At 30.7% G+C, this 18,438-nt stretch overlaps 1 pseudogene; it reads right to left on the bottom strand.

The window, feature by feature from the left end:
- Positions 1-16,272: 16,272 nt before the first annotated feature.
- LOC149264068 (GPI mannosyltransferase 1 pseudogene) lies at positions 16,273-17,139 on the bottom strand (annotated as a pseudogene).
- Between the last annotated feature and the right edge of the window lie 1,299 nt (positions 17,140-18,438).

The raw sequence follows: 18,438 nt of genomic DNA, 5'->3' as shown, positions 1-18,438 counted from the left end.
TAGCCCAAGGGATTTAAACTAAAAAACCCAAGGTAATAATAAACCCAAGGGATTATAAAACCAAAAGAATAATATTAAGCCCAAGGTAGTAATATTATAAACCCAAGGTATATAAACCCTAAGATTAAATATTATAAACCCTAAAATAATCATGGTTGACCATGGTTTATCAAGGGTGATTTTCATACTGAGACAATATTTGTCACATTGTCATGTTGGGAGATGGTTGACCATGTTTAACCATGATTGATGTTCATATCGAAACAAACATTGTCACAATGCGATGTTGCACAATGGTTGTTTTTCATATTTAGAAAATGTTTTTCATAATGTGACATTTATTAACAAAGAAAAAGGGTTGATGAACCCATGATTTTATGAATATTATATACCAGAGAAATTAATAAACTGAGCGGATCAATATTAAACATTATGATTAATATTATAGAGCCTCAGATTAATATTAAACACTAATATTAATATTATAAAACCAAGCCATTATAATCATAAGGTATTAACATTAATAAGCCCAAGTGATTAATAAACCCAAGCGAATAATATTTAACTTTAGGATTAATATTATAAACCATATACATTATAAACACTAAAGCCAATATTATAAATCAGAATAAACCTTTAAAATCAATATTATAAATCAGAATAAACCTTTAAAATCAATATTATAAATCAGAATAAACCGTAAACCCAATATTATAGACCAAAATACTAAAGCATAATTTATTCAATGCAGCAATGAAAAATTGAATATATTGCAATGTAATATTTCATTATGACTATGATTGACACAACTCTTCTCACTTTGAAATGATGCTTGTGGCAGTGCTATGTTAGATAGATTTATAAACTCAAGGATTTATAAATAATCCAAATGGTTTATTAACCCCTTAGGCTTATAATGTCAATCATGTGGGTTTATAAAATCAAGGGTTTATAATATTTTCTTTATAACATTAGAGATTATAACGTTTGATTTATAAGATTTCATTACAATTTATTCAATGTCACATTGTGACATTGAATAAATTGGGGTTTAATATTTGGTTTATAATATTTCATTTAGGGTTTATAATATTATTTTTTTATAACCATAGGGTTTATAATATTAACTCTAGTGTATTTAATTCCTTAGTTTTATAATACTAGTCCTAGGGTTTATAATTCCATTGGTTTAAAATATTAATCCTATGGTTTAATTTTCATCCTAAGGTTAATATTCATTAGAATGTGACGTTGGACCATGTATGAACATGATTATAAATCCTAGGAGTTTATAATAAAGTCGAAGAATAATAATATAAATCCTATGAATAAGATTATACCCTAGAAATATGAACCCTTAGATTAATAAACATAAAGAATTCATATTATAAACCCATGGGAATAATAAATCCAATGGATTTATACTAAAAACCCATTAGATTAATATTATAAACCCAAGGGATTAATACTAAAAACCCAATGGATTATAAATTGAAGGGAATGATACCAAAAACCGTAGGGATTATAAAATGAATGGAATAATATTAAACCCAAAGGATTAATATTATAAACCCAAGGTATATAAACCTTAAGATAAATATTATAAACCCTAAAATAATCATGGTTCACCATGGTTTACGAAGGATGATTTTCATATTGAGACAATGTTTGTTAGATTGTGATGTTCTACCATGTTCATCCTAGTTGACCATGTTTGACCATCATTTGTTTTCATATGGAAACAATATTTGGCACAATACAACATCTTGTATCATGGTTGGTTTCCATATTGAGAAAATGTTTGTCAGAATGTGATGTTCCACCATTATTGACCATGATTACAAACCCTATGAATTTATCTTAAAGCCAGTGATTAATATTATAAATATTATGCATAATATTATACCCTGAAAATATTAGCTCTTAGATTAATAAAACTAAACGATTCATTTATAAACCCAAGGATTTAAACTAACAACCAAAGGGATTTAAAATAAAAACCCAAGGGAATAATAAACCCAATGAATTAATACTAAAACCCAAGGGATTATAAAAACAAGGGAACAATATTAAACCCAAGGGAGTAATATTATAAAACCAAGGTATGTAAACCCTTAGATTAAATATTATAAACCCTACAATAATCATGTTTGACGATGGTTTGTCAAGGGTAATTTTCATATTGAGACAATATTTGTGACATTGTGATGTTGGACGATGGTTGACCATGTTTAACCCTGGTTGATGTTCATATGGAAACAACCTTTGTCATGGTGTGACATTGCACAATGGTTGTTTTTCATATTGAGAAAATGTTTCTCAGAATGTGACGTTTATTAACAAAGAAAAAGGACTGATAACCCCACACATTTATTAATATTATAAAAGATCAAATTAATAAACCTAGGGGATGAATATTAAACACTATGGTTAATATTATAAAACTAAGCAATTATCACCCTAAGGTATTAATGTTAATAAACCCAAAGAAATATCAATATTATAAACCTAAGGGTCTGATATTAATATAAATTCAAGGGATTAATAAACCAAGAGATAATAAACCCAAGGGAATAATATTAAACTTTAGGATTAATATTATAAACCAAATACATTATAAGTCATAAAACCAATATTATAAATCAGAATAAACCTTGAAATCAATATTATAAATCAAAAGAAACCTTAAATCCAATATTATAAACCAAAATACTAAACCATAGTCAATTCAATGTAGCAATGGAAAATTGAATATATTGCAATGTAATATGTCATTATGACTATGATTGACACACCTCTTGTCACATTAGGATGATGCTTGTGGCACTTCGATGTTGGATAGATTTATAAACTCAATGGATTATAAATAATTCAAAGGGTTTATTAACCCCTTAGGCTTATAATGTCAATCATGTCGGTTTACAAAATCAAGGGTTTGTAATATTTTATTTATAACATTAGATCTTATAACATTTGATTTATAAGATGGCATTACAATTTATTTCAATGTGAGAGTGTGACATTGAATAAATAGGGGTTTAATTTTTGGTTTATATTATTATTTTTTATAATCATTTGGTTTATAATATTAACTCTAGTGTATTTAATTCCTTAATTTTATAATATTAATCATAGGGTTTATAATTCTATTGGTTTAAAATATTAATCCTAGGGTGTAATATTCATCTTAAGGTTTATATTAATCTTAAGGTGTATTATTCATCGTAGGATTTAATATTCATCATAGGGTTTATTAATCCTAGGGTTTAATATTCATCCAAGGGTTAATATTCATCATAATGTGATGTTGGATCATGTATGACCATGATTATAAACCCTAAAAATTTATAATAAAGTCAAGGATTGATAATATAAACCCTATGAATAATATTATACCCTAGAAATATGAACCCTTACATTAATAAACTTAAGGAATTCATATTATAAACTTGAGGGAATAATAAATCCAATGGATTTATACTAAAAACCGATGAGATTGATATTATAAACCCAAGGGATTAATACTAAATACATAATGGATTATAAACTGAAGGGAATGATACTAAAAACCCTAGGGATTATAAAATTGACATAATAGTATTGAAGCCAAGGGATTAATATTTTAAGCCCAAGGTATATAAGTCCTAAGATAAATATTATAAACCCTAAAATAATCATGGTTCACCATTGTTTACGAAGGGTGATTTTCATATTGAGATAATGTTTGTTAGATTGTGATGTTGGACCATGGTTTATCTTGGTTGACCATCTTTTACCATGATTTATTTGCATATAGAAACAATATTTGTCACAATACAACATCTTGTAGGATGGTTGTTTCCGATATTGAGAAAATATGTGTTAGAATGTGATGCTAGACCATGGTTGACCATGACTACAAACCCTTGGAATTTATCTTAAAGGCAAGGATTAATATTATAAATCTTATGTATAATATTATACCCTAGTAATATTAGCTCTTAGATTAATAAACCTAAAGGATTCATTTCTAAACCCAACAGATTTAAACTAATAACCGAAGGGATTTAAACTAAAAATCCAAGGGAATAATAAACCCAAGGGATTAATAGTAAAATCCAAGGGATTATAAAACCAAGGGAATAATATTAAACCAAAGGCAGTAATATTATAAACGCAAGGTATATAAACCCTAAGCTTAAATATTATAAATCATGAAATAATCATGGTTTACCATGGTTTATCAAGGTTGATTTTCATAATGAGACAATATCTATGACATTGTGACGTTGGAGGATGGTTGATTGTGATTAACCATGATTTATGCTCATATGGAAATAATATTTGTCAAAATATGGCGTTGCACAATGGTTTTTTTATATATTGAGAATATGTTTGTCAGATTGTGACGTTTATTAACAAAGCAAAAGGATTGATAAACACACATGTTTATTAATATTATAAATCAACGAAATTAATAAATGCATGGATTAATATTAAACAATATGATTAATATTATAATTCTCAGATTAATATTATAAAACCGTGCAATTATAAACCTAAGATATTAATAAACCTAAAGAGATATTAATATTATAAACCTATGTGATTAATAAACCCAAGGGACTGATAGTAATATAAACTCAAGGGATTAGTAAGCCCAAGGGATAATAAACCCAAGGGAATAATATTAAACTTTAGGATTAATATTATAATCCAAATACATTGTAAACTCTAAAACCAATATTATAAATTAGAATAAGCCTTAAAATCAATATTATAAATCAGAATAAACCTTAAACCTAATATTATAAACCAAAATACTAAACCATAATTTATTCAATATAGCAATGGAAAATTAAATATATTGCAATGTAATATGTCATTGTGATTATGATTGACACACCACTTGTCACATTGTGATGATACTTATGGCACTGCAATGTTGGATAGCTTTATAAACTCAAAGGATTATATGTAATCCAAAGGGTTTATTAACCCCTTAGGCTTATAATGTTAATCATGTGGGTTTATAAACTCAAAGGTTTATAATATTTTCTTTATAACATTAGAGTTTATAAAATTTGATTTGTAAGATTGCATTGCATATAATTCAATGCCACATTGGGACATTCAGTAAAATGGGGTTTAATTCTTTGTCTATAATATTAGTTTTAGGGTTTATAATATTATTTTTATAATAATAAGAATTATAATATTAAATCTAATATATTTAATTCTTTAATTTTATAATTTTAATCCTAAGGTTTATAATTCTATTAATTTAAAATATTAATCTTAACAGAGGCACAAACACAGATATGTGTCTTTAGGTGGTAGCTTATTACTAGACGACTGCTTGGGAAGACAAACAACGAAATAAAGAATCTCAAGAATTGCTACCTTTAGAAGAAGCTGAATCAATCCCAACCCAAATGGAGTAGGCTTAATCTCAACAGAAGGTCAAAATTATATTTACAGATGCATCCCTGAAAGGATAAAATCAGCATTGTAACACTCCAAATTGGTGAGCTCGAACAACTGCAAGGGTTTTACCTGGAATGAAATTTGTAATGTAGATCATATATTCACATTATGTAATGGTAATGAAAGTATTAATTCCTCCCACTCATCCTGCCATCAACTTTGGAACAATGACCGGGAGTGCATGGACATCGGTATGGAAGATGTTACTATGGTCGAAACATAAGCTATAAATTCTACCTACTTTATGTCGAATTTAGTGGATTGCGTATGAATTCCTTTGTGTCTTTCTTCTTCGCCATCTTTCCCTCTTTCGATACTTGGTCACACATACCATATACATTTTAAACCATATTTAATGGCAATGTAAAATAAATAATGCAAAGCTGTGATGGTTAAGATGTGATTTAACGGTAACAGTCCAAGTTCGATTATCATGGTATTAAGGTCTTCTGATGGGAACTGGACATTTCTAATTTCATTTACGATATTTCCAAAGTTTGAACAAAATATTTCCTGAAGTAAATGGTGATTTCTGTTAAATAAATGTTCACCGGCATCGATAACATAAGCCCACGTTCTCATTTAAGTGTGTCTTCATGATATGATATTTTCAGGTTTCGATGTAACAAAATTCGCAAGATTTAACTTGATTCATAGTTTGGCCATGAAGAAACTACAATCTAAATCTATAATTAAATAAAAATGGCGAACTACAAAAACTTTGATTCCATTTTGAGTCGTGCTAATGTCATGAGGCCTCTCGAAACCACAACCTAAAATCCTCAATAGCTTAAACTTATGTCAAACAAAGATCTAATTCCATTTAGAGGAGTGGGAAATATTATGGCCCCCTCCCCGGAGCTTGGGACAATCAAATCCTGATAAAATAGAATAACCTTAGCATTGACGTTAGAGCTTACGACATTGGATATTTGCTTAATTCCCCATAAAATTAAATTTTACTGTAAACCTTTTAAGCAAAGATTTTTTCCCAATCATCCATGAACAACAAAACCTTATTTTCCCCAAACTTCGATGGACAACATAACCTCTTCATTAGTTTTCGCATCATGAGCATCTCTTACTTCATCATCACCCTGAGCAGTTTCTTTCTGGATTGGATGGGATTGGGGTTTATGAGCAATATCTTTACGTAGCATTATGAGCCCAAAGTTTGTTGCAAGCACTCTCACCAACCCTACAGGTTAAGCCTGGCCAGACGTCATGCATTGTCAAGGTATAGAAAAAAAGTGTCTGAAAAATCAGGCTAAAACATAGGAGAGGTTGAGACTAATGAAAGGGGAAAAGTATAATAAGAGGGAGTTCTCACGTTGTGACCACAATGACATAAAATCTAGTTTAAATTATTGGGAAAGAGAGCAAGAGAGCTCAAATAAGGGGCCTTTTGTTTTACCAGGCATAGGGATATAGAGAATTTAACTAATAGATGGAGGACCTAATTTTGGACTGAGTGAGAGACCACTAGCAATGAAAACTTAAAACTTTACACTTCTAGAATTTATGTAAAATTATGTCTACATTCATTCAGTTGATAAGAGGCATATATTGAAACATTCCTTTTATGATACCCCTTGGTAAATTTATTTTTATATTGAATCCGTGGCTGAAACATCAAGTGGGATAAGTGACATGATGTGAGAATGTAAATATTTATTTTGACAAAATAAAAAGTTTGTGTTTTATTATTCTTGAAAAAATATTAAAGGTTATCTTCTAAAATTATACTCCTAACTATTAGGAATATTGTTGGAATGAGTTATGCCCAATAAGGGGCAAGAATGAAAGAAGACATATCCTCCTTTTTTTCTCTTCCGTTGAATTGATGACTAACACAGACCACCAAAAATTTCATCACTGGTGATAAATGTCATGGGTGGAATAGTGTAAAGAGAACTACGTGAGATAAATGAAGGAAATTTCTAAAGAAAGGGACACTACGAGAAAAGGATTGTACCTAAACCCATAAACTAGTAGGATGTTGCTAAGGGTGAAGGGGCTATGAATTGTAAAATAAATATTGAGTTGTTTTCTTGGTAGGGAGGAGTTGGATCTTAGGGGAAACTATTGAGAAATATAGTTCACAGTTTGAAGGAATGTGTCAATATTTAATATATTTCAAGGAATACCCTAGATAAGTATATGAATGTCTAAATAATTTGTGTAGATCAAGTTATTAATGTTGTTTAAGATCATTAAATAGTTAGAACAAAATTTTATTATGTTTCAGGAGATTTTGGGTATTGTAGGAAATTGAATGGAAAAACCATACTAACCTTATGTGAATGATATGTATATATAAATAAAGATGTATGTGTATTTTATGTAGAAAAAACATGAAATTTGTAGCTGCTAATGAAATCAGACTGAAAACAATAGAAACACATTTCTTCTACTCAATCCGTGGAAGGAGAAGCATACAATAGAAACACATGCAATCATTTAATCATAGTGAACACAATATTTTTATTGGGGAATCTAATTGGAAAAAGCCCTCCTCTGTTTATATTAAATTATATGAGAATAATGATCTATTTCAATGACGACTTCAATCCTTGAAGCTCAACATGGACTCTATGTCTCCTTCTTCCTCCTATATCCTTGCACAATTCTTTCTCCTAAATAATATGGAAAGCTCCTTTTTCCTTGCACAAATCCCAAGATAATTAGCTCACCTACTCAACATTGATGACTTTTTCCTCCACTCAACTAGGCAATTTGAATTCCATCGATGAATAGGGATATTTTTAGTAAATTTACTATTTACTATTTAACTAAGAGATCAGTGAGTTAAAAATAGTTATGACTACTTCACTGTTGTCCTACTAACTTTATTGATGAATAGATCTCAGATAACTAAGTTTCACTAACTATAACTCCACTAGGTTGCACAATCAACTCATCCACAACTCTACTTCTTGCCCCAAAACTCGAACTAATTCAATTAACTGAGTAACTTGGCCATTTCCCTCCTACTAACTACAACTCAAGTCATCCTGCTAATGTGGAAATTTGAATTTATCCATTTGAATAAGGCATAAGTTTCAATGAATCATTTTCATGCTACAATTTATCACTCCCTCTTAGCAAGGAAACGGATATGAACAACCCCTATCATGCTCCTGTGGAACTCAAACATGCCTCTTGACAAAGCTTTGTCAATATGTCTACATATTTCTCCTCTGTAGTAATGTATTGTAACACAATTAACACACCATTTCATTGTTTTTGTTGCTACTACAACAACTACAACTGAGAGGCATCGAAATTATTGAATCAACCATGTCTTTGTGCTTTAACTATCTCCCAATATCTGATTATATCAATTGACACCGATCCTTTTGCCATTGAATACTATGGGCCACTTTGGAAAGGGTAATGATCCATGGAGAAGAGTATACTGCAATTGTTGTTTCTCTCCTATGGACCCTTCAAAAATCTTTGCATCTATGGGACTAAGGCTCTACATCACCACACCTCACTCCTGGATGTATAACTACATACATGGTGAAATCGAGGTCTAGCTTGTAGAGATTTTTAACTTGAACACCAACTTGTTTTACTTTTTTGGTAGAAACATGCTTAAGATATGCCTTCCCTCTACTAAACACCACATCATATCCTTTCTCTTCAAGTACAACTACAAAAGCTAGATTTTTCTTCAAACAAGGCACATACATTACATTCTTTAGGTGAACATGGGAGTGTGAATCCCTCTTAAAGGTGACAACATCAATCCATTTGGTACTATATTTCCCATCATGTCCAATCTATATGGGTAGTTGTATGATCCGTAAACTTCCTTGGAAATTCCACTAGATAGTTCATCACAACAAATCTGATAATAATATATTAAAATACCATATTTTTACACTATTAGAGTTTTATTAAAATTCTAGATCTCTAGATTCTACTGTAATTAGGGCATGGATGCGAATGGAAATTATGCAGAAAAGTAGAGAATGACAAAATAATATCATACACACGTAAGACACAAGATATTCTCTCCAGGAAACCCTTTTGTAAGAAAATTCAGCTGGAAGGTTAAGCTACTTCGCTCTCTTTATCTATTTGGAAATATGGTTGTAACTTCAAAGAAATAAAGTATGTGGCCTATGGGCTTCTAAATTGCATAGATCCTCTATGTTTTCTCTACCTCCTATCTCTCCTGTCTATCTTTTCCCAGCTATAGAACAAAATTATATTGAAATAATGGAATGCCTCTTCCTCCTAATGGCTGCATTATAACACTGTCTGATAGCCTACTAGTGGTTAATTTTGACTACATAAACACTTAAGTAAAGTTACAATATAGAATCGTATAGAGACTTTTACATCACAAACATGTGACTATCCCCTTTTCCATAAATAATGGGGGTTGAAGTGACATCCTCTCTAATTATAGGTGTGAAAACAGGAAGGTCGACTCTTGAGTGGCATAACTTTTGCATACAGACTTTGATTGACATGCTTATTGCATCGTTTGAAATGTATCTATGTGTAGAATAATATGAAAATGTGTGCCACTAAAATGACCAAGTTTTACCCCCAAAAAAGTCATTTGATGCTTCTAAATGCTCCTAGAAGTTTTCAAACCCCATTTCACGAAACTGGGTCCCGTCGGTAAAAACGGTCCCGTGAGCTCATTCCTCCACTTTTTACACTCCAAATGCATCGAGATAGATGAAAAAATATATAATGATCCAATTCAGATCACACCTCCCCATTTTGGGAGGATTTTGGTCCCAAAATCTTATGCTAAATGAGGTGAGGACGTTTTTCCTCCACCTTTTTTCTGGTGTACCAATTATCTGTTCTTTGAATTTGTCCCTTGAATCCAATTTTCCAAAGGTCATGTTGCCCCTCTCTTGTAGTGATAGACCTCTTCTGCAAAACTATACCTTCTGTCAACTCTCCTTGAGCATCCGGTTCTAAATCGTCCACATAAGGTAGGACTCATTCATCTTCATGATCTAGTATGGAAGGCTCATAGAGTTTCAAATTCTATACATTCATAACTAAGTAAATGAAGATATATGGTGGTAAACTGAGTCGATAGGAATTATCACCCACATTTTCCAGTATCTTAAAGGGACCATACATTAAAGCCTTGATTTTCTTACCAGGCCCCTATATCCTCTCCTTGTTCAACTGTAGCCATACACTATAATCTTTCTGCATTTCGTTATGTTTTCTACTTAAAAACTCTAAGTTATTTACTTCATTGGTATTAACTAACATGGTCTGTCCAATAAAATCAGTATTTTCGAGTCTTTTCCCTTCCACTCCCTGAATGTCCCAAATTCAATGTTTATTTGACATAGTCAAACTAGTGGTTTATGTAATTCCCATGTTTTTAATTTGTTTTCATTCAATCTGATATCAAGAATGAGTTTGGTTGAACGAATAGTCTCCTTCTCATGACTTATTTAAAAATCAAAACTCATGCTTGATGCCAGATTTTTTCACTCCTATGTGTTTCTCTCAAGATCACTAGCTAGAGTTGTCTTTTTCCCACGAGCTCACAATTATACACAGTCGAACTAGATAGAGGCATGTGTTCCTTAATAGTCAATACTACAAGCTATACTATGCACTTTTCACCGGTTACCTCTAATCATCAAAGTTGATTTTATAATGACCGATTTATTATTAATCAACAAAAATGTATTTATTAAGAACAATTTAATCCCAATCATCATAGATGAATTTATAATGATTTTTTTCACAAAAATAGCTATACAAAATTCTTTAAAATTAATAATATTCAACACATAAAATTTCATCGCTATTAAAATTAATTAGTATAATTTGCCGAGAAATCATTCTCCATAGATTCCGATAATAACTACTAATTTACAATTCCAATTTTAGAATCATATTATTCCCCAATATGATATTTATCACATATGCACCAATGACCAGAATCTTTACCTAATCATTCTATATCATTTTTTTTACCAGTCCTTAAAATGCACAATAAAATTATATAGGTATAACCGTATACATCAAGTTATTCACTCGGTTAATCACAAAAATAATTATGCACAAAATTTTCTAACCCGAACCTAAGTAGAATTTGCACTTGACGAGCTCATTAGCCATCCAACCATGAACAGTACCTTCTGTCCCCCCCTAGTTGAGAATACTTGCCAAGAGATCAAAAACCTCTATTGGTCCATTTCCTTGGTATTTCATACCTTTCTTCCATGATGGAGTTTTATTCTAGTGGCATCCTACTTTTGTGGTCTTCAATGTCCACTTGCCTAGGTGTTTTCTTAAAACATCGCTTTTATCTCTCGCAATGATTTATGCTTATTTCAACATGGAATCTTTCCTAGCTAAGTGATTTAATGGATTTTCTCTCCTATCCATTAGGTCTTATCTAGAACCTTATCTATAATCTTTATCATGGAAGAGTTATCTTTGGCAAGAATCTCATCTTTTAGTGGATCATTCCCAATTGTTTTCAATCCCATTTATTCATTTATTAATAAAAATATTTGTTTAAATAAATGTTTCAATGTACTTCATGGATTCCTATTATCCTTACTAACATAATTCAGTCGAAATAAAAACAGCATTACAACAATGGAGGGATATTACAAAAGGAGATGTATGGAGGGAGAAGGAATAGTTGTGTTGCCATCAATGCCAAAGGGGGAGAATGTTGGTAATATTGGAATTGATGTCATTAACCATAACGGTGATAATATATGTTGAATGTCATTATTGTAGAAGGTTGAAAGTGATGTAAAATGCAAAGGCTATGATAATACATGTGAAGGTGGAATATGGTCAAATGGAATATAAAATATTAAGACAAAACTTGAAAAATATATGCCTTCATTGAATAAAAAATCTATGATACAAGTTAATATAATTTTGATTTGTCTCCTGCAATCATTACTGATTGAGATATTTTATTTCAGCTTTATTTTATCTTACAATTTTTGTTTCAAAACTCAAAATGAAGAGACAAGCTTGTGAGTATATATAATGTTTTCTTATAAAATATATAATGTGGAATGGAAATAGAACTTTTTGAAGTGAAGGAGACTATGAGAAAGTTGTTGAGTGGTAGCAGAAGATGCACAAAGTTGAAAAAGAGAAGGAGTAAGTATTTTCAATCGGCTTGACAACAAAATTGTATATGAGATAACCAACAATTTTTACTTGATATTCTGATTGAGAGATTGTTGTCACTTTCTATGTTGTAGCTTGATTGAGAGGCTACTAGAAAGAGTCTCATACAAGATGCTAGTAGGAGTAGGTTTGAGCTACTACTCTTTATCAAGCTATAACATACAACATGGAATAGTAGTATCTTGCCTTAACATCATTTTTAGCCTAAAATTCATGGTTTTCTTCCATTAGGGTTTCCACTTATACTTGGTGTCTTCATGTGTTGGTTCTTGAATTTTGTGTGAATGTTATTGAATTATTGATAAGTATATATACACATTTCTCTCTCTAACACCTAGAAAAAGATTCCAATAATAATGGAGCATATACATAAACTATTAGTTGCATAAAAAGAAAATTAAGTTGAGAATAAAATAAAGTTTCAAATTATTGATTCACCCCCCTATCAGTAATTTCCAAACATAAATACCATTACGTTCTCTGTAACGAATAAAATATATAAATAATATAAATATAATGTAAATGATCATAATCATAAATAATAATTAGTTAAGCAGTAATTAGGTTGAAGAGGCATGTCTAAATGAGACATGACTCTTCATGAAGAGACACTTGTTTGGTATATAAGCAAGCCTCTCATTGTCATTGTAAATCATTCTCATTCATTCTATTCTTATTCATATATTTTAATATAACATTGATATCTTTAATGGATAATTTGATATTCCAAGTCTTTTGGAGTAATTAATTTTTAGAAGCAACTTTGTTCACTTCATTTGGTATCAGAGCAGTTCGGCCCTCTAGGTTGCTTAACCGGTGCACAGAGCTCGTCCTCCGATCCAAGTCTTCGGCTATTGACTCTTTGTGAAATTTATTGCAGTTGCAGTTCAAGCATTTCGCTAAATATTTAGGAGTTTCTCCTTTTCTCCATTTTTCTAGGCTTTTGGCCATAAAAAATTAACCAAAAAAAAATATAAGTAAATAAATTAAAAAAAGATGGAGAAAAAAAAAGTAAAAGAAAAAAGAAAAATGGATACAAATTCTCATACCAAGTATATTTAAAACTTTTTATGTGGAGAAGCTTGTGGTTTTAAAAACAACCCATGGTAATAGCCCATGGTATTTTAAAAAGTTAAAGAAAAAACAGGGATACAAAAGCTCTTACGTGAAAGGTAAATATTACTTTTTACAGGAGGTTTTAAAAACAACACATAGAAATAGCCCATGGTATTTTAAAAGTAAAATAAAAAACGAAAGGGATACACAATCTCATACCAAGTGATATTTAAAACTTTTTACGTGGAGAAGCCCGTGGTTTTATAAACAACCCATGGTAATTGCCCATGGTATGTTAAAAGTAAAATATACTTGGATAACATTGGAGAAAAAAGGTGTGATCTAAATAATTTTAATCGTTCAAATATAAAGATTGTGACCATGCGTACCAAGAGTCATGTCTCATCCGAAATTTTTGAGAAAAAAAATATTATTATAATTATAAAAAAGGATACTATATAAGCCTTATATAATTACATATAAAAGGAAAAATGGTTCTCAAAAAGTATTTATAAATTTTATATAATTATAATTTTATAATATATATAAATTAAAATTATATAATATATACAATATATATATATATATATATATATATATATATATATATATATATATATATATATGTATATATATATATATATATATATATCAAAAGAGTGAAAAAAAAGAAGAAAGAGGAGAGAGAATATAACATATATAAATTAAAAATATATATATAGAAAAAAAATTGTTGAAAAAGAAAGAAAAAAAAAGGAAGATAAAAGAAGTGAAAAAAATGGAATCTCTAAGAAATGAAAGAAAACAATTCCAAAGAGATGTAAAACAAGAAATCACAATACTTAAGCAACAATATGCTGGACTTGTGGGTAATATGCATTACAAAGAAATAATGGAAAGGATGAAGAAGATTCTTGTGTCAAGGACCACGCCAAAAAATTACTTGTGCAAGTGAAGAAGGCTAAGGTCACAAAGAAAGAACTCAAGAAGCACTTATCAGAACAAGAAGTGGAAGCTTTGCATTTAAAGAACCTTAATAAAAATTTATTAGAACAAAACAAAGATCTAAAAGATGAAAATCTTAAAATTCAAAACACTGAAAATAAGGTTGATAAATTAGAAACCGAAGAACTTTTACGTTTAAGAAACCATAATCAAAGTCTGCTCAATCAAACTAAGAAAATTAAGGAGGATAAGAAATAATTAAAAGATAAGTTTGAACAAGTCACTCAGGGAGAAGTATCGAAATCTCGAGTCACAACAGTTCAAGTTGAAAATAAGGGAACAAATACCGATCCAGTGAATATGACAGCTCAAGAAGACAAGTCATTTGAAGAAATGACACACTTAGATGTTGCAGTTCAAACAATGGACATTCCAAGTGAATGTTCCATAACCAATTCAACAACATCTTCACCAAAGGAAAATCTAAAAACTTTATATCGGCATCCGAATCACGAGAGTAGACAAATCAACCAAACTACATATCAGGACCATTCAAACCAAAGACAAAAAATTAATGTTTCAGAGAATAATGACGTCACATCCATCCCATCTTATGTTAACAAGTCGTTACAAAATTCCAGTGATCAGAATACTATACAGAAAATTAATTTGGGATGGTCTGATCCCTTCTCCGTGCGACAATTCTATTTGTCACTAAGAAGATCATATCAGCTTGTATCGATGAAGATGACCGTTCCAAGTAAGAAATACTTTCAAAGCCGAAAAAGAGATCAAACCTTTTTTCATCGACAAGCTTTGAGGACAAAGCTTTTTGAGGAAAGAGGCAACGTAAGAAATAAAATATATAAATAATATGAATATAATGTAAATGATAATAATCATAAATAATAATTAGTTAAGTAGTAATTAGGTTGAAGAGGCATGTCTAAATGAGACATGACTCTTCATGAAAAGACACTTGTTTCGTATATAAGCAAGCCTCTCATTCTCATTGTAAATCATTCTCATTCATTCTATTTTTATTCATATATTTTAATATAATATTTATATCCTTAATGGATAATTTGATATTCCAAGTTTTTTGGAGTAATTAATTTTTAAAAGGAACTTTGTTCGCTTCATTCTCTTGGTGGGAAGTTTCCATACTCTAGGAAACATTTTCTAATCATGTAAAGCAATGTTCCCTTGATATCATCTGCATCTTCCTTATTTACTGAAAAATGAAGGAGGACATGCATTATTCCAGCCAATCAATGTGTATCCCTCTAGTACCTTGTCCCATGACATTAATACATCAGGGGTCAAGGTGTATGGGATGCGCCCATTCTTCCACTAGCTAAAAAAAAAATCCAAAATTGGGCTCTGAAACCAAAGAATTGAACATTGGTAATTCAGTCTAGGAAGAGATAATGAGTAGCTCCAACTGATTATCAATGGTGCATGTGTCCTTGTCATATCTATTTACTTTTAATATAAGCATCCAGGTCTATACAATGTGGCTAAAACAATGCCATAATAGACAAGGAAAAAATAATGTCGATTGTAGAAGTAAGCATAACACACAACAAGATTCAATTACATTTTGATTATTTTTGGAAATAAATTGGTTGGTTGTCTCTCTCAGTCACTCTTGTTTCCATACGCATCAACACTAATTTCCACTTTCTGTTGAAAAGAGGAAAAAACTTATGACTAAGAAAGATCATTATTACGATGTATGGGTTTTCTACCAAAAAGATGATGCTTGCCAACAACAATTTACCAAAAACATTATGCCTTTAAACTCCTGCAGACAATCCTAACTCAACAAATGAATTTGAGAATCAACCCATACTCCAATACATAGCAAGCTCTTACATTACAAGTGGAGCTTTTTCCAAGGAAAAATGACTCACAAAAGACAAAAAAAAACACTATGTTGTGATAACCTTATTGAAAGCAATGAATTCCACTCTCTCTACAAAAAGATATTATGGAAGATATTTTGCAAAGAAAATAACAATGCCCAGTTGTATCTTTAACTGTGGCAAAAATGCCTTAAGCCTTTCTGCTAAGGTGAACTCATGCTCTTGATGAAGATAAAGTTGATAGAAATAGATGGATAATTTGTGCCTTGGTTCAGTGCATGTGAGGTGGTAGAGAAATGCTTCATTCGAGAACTTTTCTCTGTATAACTAAAATAAAATAATAGTTAAGAAAAGGAACGCCCCTCCAATTTAACATTCCAAAAAGTATTCTATGTTTATTCATTCAGAGATCTTTTAAAACAAGCCCTAAGTTTTCCCTAAATATGGGTTTGATGCATGAGAATATTGATTCAAAATTTGATGACCTTGGTTGTTTAGTGTTTCCATTACTAAGATGAAGGCTCTCACTTGAGGTAAAATATTTTTCATCAAGAACAATGAGAATGGGGAGGATATATATTATAGGGTAGATTCTGAAATAAACAATAAGTATGTACCATATTGTTGCCTCCACAACATGACATTTTGTTAGACATATTTGAATTCATAAAATCATGACACATAGAAGAGGTTCGTGATTTCCCCTAGTACCAATAGTGAATGTGAATGGATTGACGAGCCATACAACCAAACAAAAACATAAATTGTTTCCCTGGAAAACCATGTAGCATGAGAATATAGTATATAAGATGACATAAATTTTTGTTATAAATTGTCTAACAAACTTGTTCTACAATCTATTGTGTGGGTGTTGATTGGATGATTTAGTTCTCCTACCTCATTATTCACTAGAAGGAATGCATTCAATATTATATTGGCACTTCATTACAAACTCTTGATTCTTAATGGTTGATACCATATCCCAATCTTTATGATCATATTGTAATTATTAACCACCTAATAACCTCCTGTAACATGGTGCATACCGATTATAGTGAAGACCTCAAACCAACGAAGCCTATATGACTCAAATATTCACCATAATACATCAAATGTGAAAACAATGAATTAAAGATCCTACAAAGTTATTATTTTGATTTGATGTGATCTATAAGAAAACATCATCAAGGCAGTCACTGCAACAGTCCATCCAGATGCCAATCGAGTCCCAATAATGATTTGCTAAGATTGTAGTTCCAAATACATACACATGTAACACAAATAACCATCACTCTGTAGGTTGAGAACAATAAGAAATGTGTACGACTAAAAATAAATTTTAGGCCAACCCAATTCACAATTTGAAGCAATGGGTAAACGCGAAAATATACAAGGATTGAAATTGAGGCCAAACCAAATCTCAATTTGCGGCAAAAAGCATAACCATCAATATAGAAGGATGTAAATTAAGTCCAACGTAGGCCACGGTTTGAAGCAATGAGCACATTCAGCAAAATATGAAGACTAATTTACTGCAACAGAGAGAAGCTAAATTCATAGTTGGAATAATTATCCAAAGAATGTAAGAATTGAGTTTGAAGAAAAACGCATGCACAACAATATATACAGAGTGAAATTGAGGCTGCCCCAATTCCCACTCTCACTAAATACATGTAACCAACAAAATATAAGGATTAAACTCAGGCTAGCCCAGTTTAAAATTGGTTTTCCACCCACACTCTTCACCATTTTTCATAACATAATTCTTCTAGTCTTCCCACACTCTACACTTAAAATAATTTACCTACAGAATATTACGAACTTCTGCACTTTAGCATTAAACATCACCTTATATAACCAGTAACCAAATTACATACACTAAACATCACCTTATATAACCAGTAACCAAATTACATACACGCATAAAAATATGGAAGGT

The sequence above is a fragment of the Pinus tabuliformis genome, chromosome 6, assembly GCF_031772625.1.
Source record: "Pinus tabuliformis cultivar Carrire ecotype Pingquan chromosome 6, CPIR1, whole genome shotgun sequence".
Classification (NCBI taxonomy): domain Eukaryota; kingdom Viridiplantae; phylum Streptophyta; class Pinopsida; order Pinales; family Pinaceae; genus Pinus; species Pinus tabuliformis.
The sequence above is the reverse complement of the archived record's forward strand: the minus strand, read 5'-3'. Positions and strand labels throughout refer to the sequence as shown.